The 13,799-nt window shown below is 37.8% G+C and overlaps 1 non-coding gene across 1 annotated transcript; it reads left to right on the top strand.

Moving 5' to 3' along the window:
* Window positions 1-1,857: 1,857 nt before the first annotated feature.
* LOC112724391 (small nucleolar RNA R71) lies at window positions 1,858-1,965 on the top strand. The gene has a single exon (XR_003163556.1). It is a non-coding gene; the product is annotated as a small nucleolar RNA R71 (small nucleolar RNA).
* The last annotated feature ends 11,834 nt before the right edge of the window (window positions 1,966-13,799 follow it).

The following is a 13,799-nucleotide window of genomic DNA, read 5'->3' as shown; positions in this document are numbered from 1 at the left end:
AGTTAAGAGGGTCCCCACACTTGGACCTTGTCCAGTATGCCTCTCTTCAAACTCTTCTTTTTGAACTTCAGCTACACTTTCGTCTATGACATCACACTGAAAGATAGAACGATCTTCTGGGGAGTTGTCAATGACTCTATTCAGATTGAAGATCACTATGCGGCCATCTATTTCAAAGGAGTATGTTCCTGAAAAAGCATCCAATTTGAATTTTGATGTCTTCAGGAATGGTCTTCCAAGTAGGATTGATGATGGCTTATCTGAATCATTATGGGGCATCTCCAAGATATAAAAATCAGTGGGAAATGTGAGCCCTTTAATGTTCACCAAAACATCTTCTGCAACTCCAGCCACTGTAATAATACTTTTATCTGCTAACACAAAACGAGCTGCCGACCTTTTTAAGGGAGGGAGCCTTAAAACATCATATATAGACAAAGGCATTATACTGACACATGCTCCTAAATCACACATGCAATCATAAATTACTACACCACCAATAGTACAACTAACTATGCAAGGACCTGGATCACTACATTTTTCAGGTAATCCTCCCATTAAAGCAAATATAGAACTACCTAAAGGAATAGTTTCTAATTTGTTAATTTTGTCTTTATGAATACATAAGTCTTTTAGAAACTTTTCATATTTAGGTACCTGCTGAATAACATCAAAAAGGGGAACAATTACCTCAACCTTTTTGAATATTTCTACCATTTTAGGATCAGGTTCCAGCTACTTCCTGGGCTTCCTTGCAAGTTGTGAAAATGGAATGGGAGTAGTGTTTTCTGTGGTGCTTGCGCCTTTTTGTGCTTCTTCCTGTGGTGGAGCTATCTCTTCTTCAGCTATGTCCTGTATATCCTCTTCCTCTTCAACATCTTCGATTTCCACCACCTCTTCAGCTGAGGCATATTCTGGTGAGCTTGGTTCCTCCTAATTCCTCTCCTGCAGTGTGGTTCTGGATCTCAGGGTGATGGCATTAATTCCTCCCTTTGGATTGGGTAATGGTTGAGAGGGGATTCCAGTGGTGCTTGAAGGTTGGTTACTGGAATTTTGTGCTGAACTAAGCTGTGACATAAAAGCTTGCAGAGTAGAGGTGAAACCATTCAGACTGGCGTTAATATTGTTCACGATGGTATTTTCCATGGCCGGTTGTCTTTTCTCAAAAGCTTGTAATAAATCTTCATTAGAAGATACAGAAGAATGAGTAAATTGAGAGGTTTGCTGCTGATTATTCGGTGGTCCTTGGTTTTGCCTCGGGTGAGGTGCTCGGTAAGGTTGATTTTGCTGCCTGTTGTTGTTATTATTCCACATCTGGTTTCCTTGATTATCTCTGCCTCCTCTATTATTGTTGTCCCTCCAATTCTGGTTTGAATTGTCCTGCCATCCATGGTTATTATTTCCACTTTGATTGTACCCTTGGTTGGGGCGGTCATAGAAGTTGTGAGTGGATGCCACCATGTTGTCTTCTTGTTGGAGCTGCGGGCATTCATCAGTGTAATGACTGTAATCAGCATAAATTCTGCAAATTCTTTGTGGGACTAGTTGTTGGTTTTGCTGCGGTTGAGTTTGCTGAGCTTGTTGATTCAACTGCATTTGCTTCAGCAGGTTGGTCATCTCACAGATGCTTCGATTTAGAGCAGCAGTCTCTATGCCAGAAGATACTTCTGCAATGGTCCTTGAACGGCCTTGCTTCTGTCTGTGGTTCCGAGTAGATTCAGCTAAATCACTGATCAATTGCCAAGCTTCATCAGTGGTCTTGTACTTCTTCATAGACCCATTGCTGGCACTTTCCAATGTGGTCTTATCTTGGGGCCTCATTCCTTGTGTGACATAGCTGAGTAGCACGATCTTGTCAATCATATGGTGGGGGCATGCTTCCAGAAGATTATTGAAGCGCTCCCAGTATTCAAAGAGAGTCTCATTGTCATCCTGAACAATTGTAGAGATATCCTTCCATAGTTTATCAGTAACTTCAGATGGAAAAAATTTCTCCAGAAACTCCTTTCTGAGTGTATCCTAGTTGGATACATTTGCTAGAGGTTGAGTGTAGTACCACTCTCTTGCTTTTCCCTCAAGAGAGAATGGAAAAGCTTTCAGCATAATTGAAGTTTCATCAGTGCCATCACGCCTGACAGTAGAACAGGCTGCCTGAAAATCTCTCAAGTGTTTGATAGGCTCTTGAGCAGGTAGGCCCTGAAACTTGGGCATCAAATTTAGCAGTGCGGTCTTTATTTCAAAATCCATAGCTACCGCTGGATGATGTGCTTGAAACAGTTGCATTGTAAAATCAGGAGCTCCTTCCTCCTGAATGGTAACTCTTCTAGCTGCCATGTTTTCTGCACGTAAAACAACCGAATCAGTAGAACGGGGGCTGGTTTCTTCCTCAAATTCACTTTCAGATCCGCCCTCAGAGCGGGCTAACCTACGCTGTTCTCGCCTTATTCGTGAAATTGTCCTTTCAATTTCAGGATCGAATATTAGCAAGCGCGGATCAGGAAGTGAACGTGTCATTTGACAGAAAAAACATGCAGCTCATAGTAACAAAATTAAATAAAATGCAAATAAATAAATTCTAATTAATAAAATTAGCACTCTATTGCAACTCCTCGGCAACGGCGCCAAAAATTGATGGGAAGCAGAAGATGGTGAATTAAAAATTTATTAAAATGGTTACGTTGCGAGTACAGTTCTTAACTCACCGAAAATCTGCCTATCAATTTAGAAATATGTCACAAAGAGTTTAAATTAAAATTACTGGGAGTTTTAAGTCCCAGGTCGTCTCCCAACGAGTTACAGAAAAGTGTGCTGTTTTATTAATCAGATGTTCCAAGAAGTTGAGCTAGGTAAATTGGGAATTAAATTGAGGAATTTTAAGTAATATAAATAAAAGTCTTGACTGGGAATTTATTGGTTGGAATCTCTATCATTGATGGTGTGATTGTAAGATTAATTTATAATTAATGGTTGTTTTGTTTGGTTATCCTTTACTAGGTAAAGGAAAGTCAAACAAGTGGGAATGCCAGATCTGTTCACAAGTTGCAACCCACTTAGTTCAAAGGGATTGGCGTCTGTGACAAGATAGCAATACAACATTTAACCCAATTACAAATTTTCTTTCAATCCTTCCAACTCAAGAGTTCCTTTTAATCAACTCCCCATCGAGTAAGGGAACTACTCACGCATTGTAAATAAAGAATCCATGGCACATGAAAGGAAATTAAAAGAAGACATGATTATTGATATTGAAATTGAATTAAAAAGAAATAATCCTTGCATTAAATAATCATAAAAGTATCTGAATGACAAAATTGAACATAACAAAGAACATGGAAGATTAGAACCAAGTTAAGAGAACAAATTAGAATGATGATATCTTGATGAGGAAATAACTCTTCTCAATGTTCCAATGCTAAGATCAATTGAAAATTAAAATCCTAAAACTAGAGAGAAAAATCTAAGAGAGTGAAAAACTTGATCTCGAACTACTGAATGAATGTCTCTGTTGTTTTTGCATATTCTCTGACTCTAGTCTGCTGTTCCGGGCTGAAAACTGGGCCAGAATAAGGCCCAAAATCGCTCCCATCGAATTCTGCAGATTATGCAGATCACACATGTCACGCGATCGCGTCGTCCATGCGGACGTGTCGCTTGCGCTTTTTCCTCTCCACGCGTTCGCGTCGTCCACGCTACTGCGTCGCCTGTGCTTTCCAATCCGTGCAGCCGCGCAAGCCATGCGGCCGCGTTGCTGCGATTTGCGCTCCTTCGCGCGGTCGCGTGAGCCATGCGACCGCGTCACTTATCGCTGGTTATCTCCTCAATTTCTTGTGTTCCTTCCATTTTTGCTAGCTTCTTCTCCAATCTCCATCTCATTCATGCCCTATGGGGCCTGAAACACTTGACACACAGATCACGGCATCGAATGAAATAAAGGAGAATTAAAAGTAAATAATTAAAGTCTCTAGGAAGCAATTTTCAAACATGTACTGAATTTAGGAAGGAAATCTAAATGCATGCTAAATTGATGAATAAGTGGGCAATGATCATAACAAAATCACACAATTAAACACAATATAAACCATAAAATAGTGGTTTATCAACGATGCATGGGCAGAGGATGAGCAGGCAGAGGACCAGCAGGCAGAGCCCTAGCATGAGGAGCTTCAGCAGATACAGCCGGCATATCCACAGGCCCCTATACAGACCGAGCCTCCGCTTCAGCAAGCAGATCCCCAGGCACCCACACAGCCTACAGAGCCCACACACCCTACAGAGACAGCACCAGCACACCCTTCCGGAGATGACATCCCTTCACACCCAGCCTGATTGAGCATCGAGGACGATGCTATTATATAAGTGTGGGGAGGTCGCCATCTCTGGCGAATCTTATTTTGGTGAACTACTTTCAGACTCTTTTTCATTCTATTTTATTTCTTTTTCTGTATTTTTATTTTTTATTTTATTTTATCTTATTTTCCTTTCAGTACTTGCACATTTTCTTTTACCGTATTTCTGTTTATTTTTACTTTATTACATGTTGCACTTTGGGCTGTATATATCTTAGATATTTAGCTTGATTTGCACTCTTAGCTTATTAGTTGTGATATAAAAAATATGGATTATTTAGTTTAGTTTACCATTTGAGCATATGATAATTTGGTTTAATTGAAAATAAAGAGTAAACTAGAAATTTTTAGATTTTCATAATCACAACAATGCACTTAGTATATATATAGATATATAATAATAAAGGTTGGTCAATTGACGACATTTTTTTTCAAGGAATGTATTTATTTCTTTACAAATGCCATTCAAGGATTCACATTGATTGAGTGAGAACTCTTATTCTTACTTGCATGATATACATAAATGATATATGGTTTTTGAGCCAAATAACACACAACTTGTGAGATTTGAGCTTAATTACATGGTTACATTATTTAACCATAGTTTTTATTCCTGTGTGTTTCCTTCTCTATAATTGCAGAATTTACTTTGTTCCATTCTATATGTCCAATATAGAATGTAGTTACATGCTTGCATATGATTGAGGCCACGTTTCTTTAAAAGCTCACTTATCCCAAATAAGCCTACCCTTTTATGTCACCCTTGTTAGCCACCTTGAGCCTTTTAATCCCCTCCTATTCTATAACCACATCACTAGTCTTAAGCAGAAAAATAAATTAAAAATCCCAAATTGGATCTTTGTTTAGGTTAAGATAGAGATTGTGTATTCATTAAGTGTGGGAAAACTGTGGGAACAATGGTTGATAGGAAAGGATTAAATTGACAAAATACTTGAAATTTGGGTGCATGCTCATGTGAGACTTAAATAATTAAAATACCATGTGCATTGATATTTTATGTTTATGTTAAAAAAAATTTCTTTAAGTAAATAAATAAATAAGGGGACAAAATTACCCCAATAATGAGTTTAGTAAAAAGATCAATGCACATAGGATAAAATTAAAAATAATTTGATGCATGAGTATGTGATACAAAAGTGGAAAAATTGGGAAGCTAAGCATAATGTTAGAATTATATAAAGTATGTATATGTTAGGTGAGATCTTAGACTAATCAAGGATTCAATTTATAGCTCACTTAGCCATATATATATATACCCTCACCTTTGCCTTAACCCCATTACAACCTTGAAAAGACCTCATGATGTTTGCATGTATACATTAAATATTTGTTGATTGGTTAGATGAAGAATAAAGTTTTAGAAAGCATGACTAGAGAAGAGTAGAATGATTAACCCCAAACACTGAGGGATTAGAGTGCATACACAAATCCAGTGAGGGTTCAATAGCTCATTTTCATATATCCATGTTTAATTATTGATTGTCTTGCCAGTTTGTGAAATCTTTTGATTAACTCAACTCAATTGTGAATGTGTTTTAACATGATTTAGCCCTTGGCTGTTCATATATGTTTCCTTGAAGAATTTGACTCAATTTAACCACATGTAGGCTTTGTATATATAAGTGGATAGTAAATAGAATTGCATGATTAATTTAGGTAGCTACATTTAGAATAGATTGTATTGCATAAGATTCCACCATTCTACCTTCACTCTTTTTCAGTTTCTCTTGAATTTAGCATGTGGACATGCTAATGTTTAAGTTTAGGGAGGTTGATAATGTAAGGTCCCACATCGGTTGGGGAGGAGAACGAAGCATGCCTTATAAAGGTGTGGATACCTCTCCCTAGCATGACGCATTTTGACGAGTGAGTGTGGGGGGCTTCGGCTAGCATCCCTATCATCAAAGGCAAAACCGTGAGACCTTGTGTGCCAAAGCGGACAATATCGTGCTAGCGGGTGGTCTGGGCTGTTACAGATGGTATCAGAGTAGTCCTTCCTGTAGAGCCTGAGGAATGGACCGACTATGCTTTAGTTGCATACTCTGAGTGTTTGTCATGTAATAGGTCTTGTCGAATGACGAGAATTAGAGCTTTATGCACATGACGGTCTATTGATTAACGCTGTTAGTCTCGCATTGCATAATTCTTGGTATTAAGTTTGGCCGGCTTAATACTAGTGAATTATGTATATGAAAGCACTGATGGGTTATCATAGATGAAATCCGAGTTTTGAGTAAAGCAAATTGCGGGTTTTGGAAAAGTTGAAAACTATTTCTCGAGGCTATTCAGTTGTGTGTCTTGAATTTTATTCGAGCCGACCTGTTCTTTTATATCCTAACTTGAAGTTCTTGTTTGCTAGTCCTTTTTGAAAAGTAGTTTGATTTTTCAACTCTATTCCTCTATCCATATGCATTCTTATTTGACCTTAAGTGCATATACTGGTTTAAGATCCTTGTTGCATCTATCTTCCTTTGTTTGAGTTCTTCTTGATTCAAGTATTCTTTGATATAGCCTTGAACTTGTCTTAATGTGCTGTGACTTTTAACTCCGGGTTCCGAGTTCATTCTTAGAGAACTTGTTGATTCAGTTTTCCTCTTATTTGGCAGTGATTACAGTTAATTTTGAGATTTTTATAAAAATTGCTGTTGACTAGATATACACTTATCTATATGTGGAACTTTGAAGATTTCTTATACAGTTTAACAACTATTTATTTCTAATACCTCACCTGTATTTTTTCTGGTTTATGGAACTGCATTTACTTTAAATTATAATTTGACTTTCTAGTAATTTTACTATAGTTCCAACGTACATCTTCAATTGATTATGTATTTGGGGTATTTTTCAAAATTCTGGAAAGAAAGGGGATTCTTCACTTTTTATTCTGGTTGATTTTTGTTGATAAACTTTACCTAAATTATTTTTAACTTGAGTTCGGTTTAGTATACTACATTGTTGATGCTATTGTGATTCTTTTAAAAATGTTGGACTCATGGCTTTCTTCTTACGAGCGGACTAAAGTCTCTTTTAAGCTTTTCATCTCTATGAATGTCATACGTGATTTTGTTTTTAATTATACATCTACCTTTTGGGAGCACTACAATCAATCTCAACTTTCCTTTCTCTGGTGAATCTCATTCTTATGAGTCAGTTTGATTTGTTTTAAAAATAGTGCATCGTTTATCCTCTCACTATCTTTACAAGAGATTTTGTCAAAGATTTATCCTTGAAAAATTACTAATGATTGAGTTGTCTTTTCCTATGACTTTTGTATTCTTTTGAATCAATTGAAAGCTTGTTTGATGTTTCATGCCTAGTGGATCTTGTTTGAACTATCTTGGTTTAAGATCCTTTCTTGCATGGCTTGATTCCTTTTTAGTACATCTTAAACTCCTTGAATATCCTTCTGAGATGGTGATTTCAAGAACACTTTTGGAGCCTTGTTTTGAACTTTTTAAAGAAGTTTTGAATTCTCTTTAAGGCAGTTCTAAACTAAATTTATTTTTCAACTGCTTGATTGTAATGGAAACTATCGTTCAAATTTGAAAAAGTTGTTTTAAAGTGGCATGCGCTATTTTAAATGAGGTTTTGGAAAGCTTCCTTGTTTAGTGGGAATCGGTTCGTTTGTAATGCACTACTTATTTTCTTTACCAAATTGTAAGCAAATTTTTACTTCGGAGTTTCTTTTCTAAAAAGAGTTTAACTTCCTCTTTCGTACTTGCTATAAATGTTATACACACTTGTTTGAATATGAAATTTTGAGAATTTTGAACAAGCATTTAATTACTTCCGAGTTTTTATGAACTGCTTTTGGTTAAGTTGTGCATCTAATTATCTTTCTAAAATATTTGAGGGAATATTTTAGCTCTTAGCCAAAGTTGTGTGCATTTGTTTTTGGAACTCTACAAAATCTACTTCAACATGAAATTGTATTGAAGTAAAGCCACATTTATGCTTTTGATACTCTCTTGAAGAATGTTTGTTGCTTAACTTTTCTTCTAGACTGCAAAGTGATTTTTCCGCAAGTTTTTGACTCTTTCATGAACAATGTATCCGAAAGTATTTGTAATCATGCTCTTGAGTTCTATGAGCTTTGTCGTGGGTTCGAGATATTCTTTCCTGTAAACCTCCTACTTCTTCGACTCAATTTGAATTTGTTTCGAACTAAGGCGCTGGTTCTCTTCTTATTGGTCCTATTGAATTTCTTGGACCCAAGGGTTATCTTTGAAGTTGTCAATTGATTTATTTCTAGCAAACTTCATTGCTTGAGCATCTTTGTTTATCTGGGAATTGGATACATTCTCTTAAATCTATGAGCATTATCCTTGATATTGTTTCTCCGTTCTAAATCTTGTATCCTTCTGAGTAGACTCGAGAATTATTTTGATATCACGTGTGATCTGTAGATGTAGTAACGCGATGCGTTAGTTCCTTAAGACGTGATATGTCTATACGGAAGTTGAAGCGGTAGGTGTGCAACGTTATGAGTTGTGAGAGTTTTGTTCCTTACGAATGGGTTTGCGGTTGTTAGGCTTATGATTGGTCATGAGGTTGTAAAATGATTGGTGGAGTTGGGGAAATTGAAGTTCTGAAGTGGGAACAAGATTTGTCAGCGAACGTTAGGCCACTGTTTAAATACCAACATGCTTTGCAGCCTTTTACCACACTAATTACCACTTTGCTTTGTGGAGGCCTATCTTGATTTGCACCCTATTTTGGCACCTCAAGTTTTTGTAAAGCCTTGAGATCATGTGACCTTGTGCATTGAGCCTATCTTGTAATGTTTGTCTTGCAATCACACTCCTACCTTTGTATCCTTATACATACGACAATCCCAGTATTTGAAAATCGTATATATGTTTATATTTTGAGATATTTTTGCTTCTCCCTTAAATATGTTCCAGGGTGGACTGTTATGAAATTTCTTTCGTTTTGTAGCAATTTTCGAGGGCGAAAATTTTTATAAGGTGGGTAGGATGTAAGACTCAGAGCTTTTGAAAAAGGGCTATCATGAGCTAATTTCAAATTCAATATTTCTGTAGCTTTAATTTCAGAAATTATCTTATTCAAGAAAATTAAAGCAAGTTTTGATTTATTGAATTTGAAATAAATTGAGATTATTATCCATTTTTACAATTATTGGATTATTTTCTATATTCAAATTATAAAGTTGGTAGTTGTGAAATAATAAGGATTTCTATATGTTTTAGATCAAATAATTAATATTTTAAATATTAATACTGGTATTTTGGAAAATGAAGAAATTAAGTATATTATTTCTAATTATCTGATTTGAACATTTTATTAAAAATAATTTGTGAAAGTGATGAACAAATAGTATTTTCTATATATAATTAGTGTTGGATTTAATTGAGTTTCAATTACTATATTGCCCCTAACCCTAAGTTTCAAAAAGGAAACCCTAATCCTATGCCCAGTAGCCGCCACCCTTATTCTCCCCTCAGCAAACCTGCAACACGCATGCTTTCCCCCTTCTTTTCCAAATCCATACGCAGTAACAATAGAGAAAAAGAGAGGCAGAGAGCTACGGTAGGAGAGGAAATAAGCCATGCTGCACTGCCGCCGCCATCGTCCTCACCGCGCCTCACCGTGAGCCACGCTACTGTCACCAGTCACCTCGCTGCCGTGTCCAGATCGCGTCCAGTCCTCGTCACCGCCGCTCATCCTCACCACCGCCGGCTGCGTTGTCCCTGCCAAGCCGCCGAACCTGCCTCGCTGCCGCGCCACCACGCCTCGCCATCGAATCAACCCACTGCTACCACTGTCACGGAGAAGACGCATCGAAGAGGGGCAGAACTCGAGTCTCGTCGCTGCCGTCCATTGGGCTTCAAGCTGCGTCGCTGTCACCGGCAAGAGGGGGAAGACGCGAGCTGGAGGAGCAAGATGAGTCCTTCCGCCTCCGTTGTTCTAGTTCGCTGAGAAAGGAAAGATGCTACCTTTGTGCTTCACGGTCGCCGACGAGCACGGAGAAGAGGAGCTGTGACCGCATCACTGCCATTTGGAGGGCTATGCTTGGCCGCCGTTGTACCGCCCTGCTTCACCGTGGCTGAGCTCTGCCACTCCCAGCCCTTTTTGGCTTGTGATGTTGTTGCGGGAATTGCTACAGAAAGAGGAGCAGGCTGAGTCACCGTGATTTGGGCCGCTGTGACTTTCGAGATCACCGAAGGAGCTCCGGGCTGAGTTTCTCCCACCAGAAACCCTGCTGCCGTTGCCGGAAAAGTTTGCCGGTAAGGGTTTTAATTTGTGGTTTCGGTCATTTTGGATTTTGAGAAGGTTTTGATGCTGTGCGATTTTTATAGTTGATCCATCGGAGATTCTGGCTGCCGCCGGAGCTGTTGCCGGGGCCGGTTCGAAGTCGCAGCTGCTTCGTGTTGTTATTCCGATAAGAAATTATGTTTCGAGAAGCCTTGGGTTAGTTTTCGGTTGTGTTTGGTTAATAAATGAGTTTTGGTAACGTGGGGTCGAGTCCTGATTATTATATGTTGCGATTAGTGTTGCTTTGGTTATTGCGAAAGTGGCTGGGAGCTGAGGTTTTGGTTGCTGTCAGTTCGGGTTGAGGCGGAAAGGACTCTGTGAGACGTTTGGATTTTGGAATTTGCGTTTTGAGGTAGGGGCGCTTTCCGAAAACTATAATTTATTATTGGAATTATTACATATGGATACTGATGTGAGATATGGTGTATTTAGTGATTGTATCTGCCTTATGTATTATTTGATTGACTCGAATAATTATGGATGTTTGTTTGGCTGAATTGTTGTGCGGCTTTGTGAAATGTAATGTTTTGAAGTGATTCTTTAAAGATTTGAAATCTGAGTTTAATCCGTTGAAGATTGATTTGATTTGAGTCAATTATTTGATGATGTGAAAAGTCGAATGCACTTTTGAATTCATCCTGGTTTACTTTAATTGACTTGATCTTAGACAAATGATTTGTTACTGAACCATTTCTTTAAAGCTTTGGAAATGAGTTAAATCGGTTGATATTGAGTTGACTTTGAAATGGTTTTCTTGAGATATGCCACTGAGGCGACTGTTGGATTTAGCTTGCTTTGAATTGATTTCTGGTTTTGAGCTGTTGAAAAAGAATGAGAAACGGTTTAGTTGGGACCTGAACCGGGTGGCAAAAGTCCAAGTTTTAGGGGAGGTGCTGTCAAAATTTCTACAAAATTCCAGTCTTGTTTAAAAATTTATTTAAAAAGGATTGGATTTGAGAAGTTGTATTATTTGATTTATTAAGAGAATATTTATATTTTCAAGCTTAATTTATTTAGTGAACTTTATGCCTTGAGTTTGACTTATTTAGAAATGAACTATTTTTACCGTTTGAATCACTGAAGGAAAGAATGATGCTCTAATATTGATTTCAATATAAAAAGGAGCTTTTAGTGATTTCAAAGGAATCTAGACTTTTGATTGAGTAATTAAGTTTGAGGCATTTTGGAAGAGTTGGAAAAATGGATTCCAAAAAGAAACCTGAAAGTGGTTTGATTCAAATGAACCGGTTCCTTTTCAAATGAGTTGATTTTTGGACCGGGTTGGAACTTGTGATTTTGTATGGTCGGTTTCATAATAAATTCAGTTTTATTTACTTGAACCGAGAATCCATGATTTTAAGAGTTTCAATGAATTTTAAGGAATTGATATAGGTTGACCTTCCCTAGAGACTTGGGACTTTGCTGAGAAACTTTTGTTATGAAATCCCATTGTTGTATGGGTGATTTTGAATACTTTGAAATAAATCCTTAACTTGCCATGGTTTTGGAAGTTTTGGAAAGAGAATGCCGAGAATGGCTTTGTTTTAAAAAGGGAACTCACTTTGAGTAAATTTGGCTTATGAGCCTGAGATGATTTGAGAAACGAGATTTCTAAAGCCAAGGCTGAAAAGAGTTGAAACTTGATTTCAAAGTGAAGCAATTTGAGAAAAAGTGATTTATGGCTTAAATGCCGGTTTTATGAATTTGATGATGTTGGATGGTGGAAGTGCTGTTTTGTTATGGGCCGGAATGGCTGTGTATGATTATGAATATTGGCTGGTTCTGGATTGAACCGTGAGCCGGAATGGCTGTGTATGATATTGATTTATGGCTGATTGCCGAATGAGTTATGGGTCGTATGGCTGACTATGAATTATGAATTTAAGCCGGATGGCTGAGATGGATGTTGATCCATGGCTGGGACTGAATGAATATATGCTTGAGATACCTGGGTAGTAGCAAGGGTTGTGGTTCGTCCCACTTGCTCCAGGTTAGAGACTGTGACGCCTGGGTAGTAGCGGTAGTAGTGGTGATTCCACTCGCTCCGGGTTGAGCTTTTAAACGCCCGCCTAGGTAGTAGCCGCAGTAGTGGTTATTCCACTGGCTCTGGGTCGAGCGGGTAGTAGCAATGCGGTTGTAACTCAAACCTACTTGCTCCGCGGTGGGTGTTTCTGTCCATGGTTAGCTACCAGGACGTGTCGGGTTGGCTATATAACCGACAGATGATATCATCAGCCACTAGGGACAGGCATGCATCATATGCATCTATGTGACATTGTTTGGGTGTGCATATTGTACTTGGTTTGCCTATGTAATTAACTGCTAATTGTTCTACTTGCTGTAACTGTTTGTTTGTGTTTGAACTTCCTATTTGTGTTTGCAACTAGGACTCTATTGGATTGTGGTGATTAGTTGTTGGTTGGATTTGTTTGGGCCTAGGGCCGTGGTTGAAATGAGATGGACCGATGGTTGGTTTTGGTTTTGTGTGTTTCTGGTTTGGAAAGATATAAAAGGCTATTTTGGTTCAGTATAGATAAACCTTTTTGAAAGGCTTTTGATGTTTTTGAGAATTGAATGGTTCCTCCTTCAGAAAAGATTTTTGACTTCACTTTTATTGAAAACTGTTGTATTTGAAAAGAGGTATAAGACGGTTATTAATCACTGGTACGGTTTATCTTCACGTATCTTATTACAGTAATTCCCAAAAACCCTCTACTGAGAACCCTTTTGAGGATGATGTTCTCACCCCCTACATTTTTCCCCTTTCAGGATATGGGCGCTGAAGTCTCGAAGAGTTTATTTAGTTGTTGTTGTGATGCTCTGTATTGCTTTAGATTATTTATTGTACCCTCGCCTTTATCTTGATATATTCTGTAAGAGGGTTAGGAATTGTTTTGGGTAATGCTTGTAATATTATTTATATATATGTATATATATATATATATATATATATATATATATATATATATATATGGATGCACTCTTTATGAGTTTTGTAAGTTGCATGGTATCTATGGATGTATGTTATCGGATGAAAGTATTTTTTGGGAGCGGTTTCGCGGTTTAAAGTTTTAAACAGGCTCATATTTTAGTATTAAATATTATAAGTGTCGTTGTAATGTCCGAGCTATCAGAGTAGCGCAGCCGGAAGCGTGA

This window comes from Arachis hypogaea, chromosome 11, assembly GCF_003086295.3.
Source record: "Arachis hypogaea cultivar Tifrunner chromosome 11, arahy.Tifrunner.gnm2.J5K5, whole genome shotgun sequence".
Classification (NCBI taxonomy): domain Eukaryota; kingdom Viridiplantae; phylum Streptophyta; class Magnoliopsida; order Fabales; family Fabaceae; genus Arachis; species Arachis hypogaea.
The sequence above is the reverse complement of the archived record's forward strand: the minus strand, read 5'-3'. Positions and strand labels throughout refer to the sequence as shown.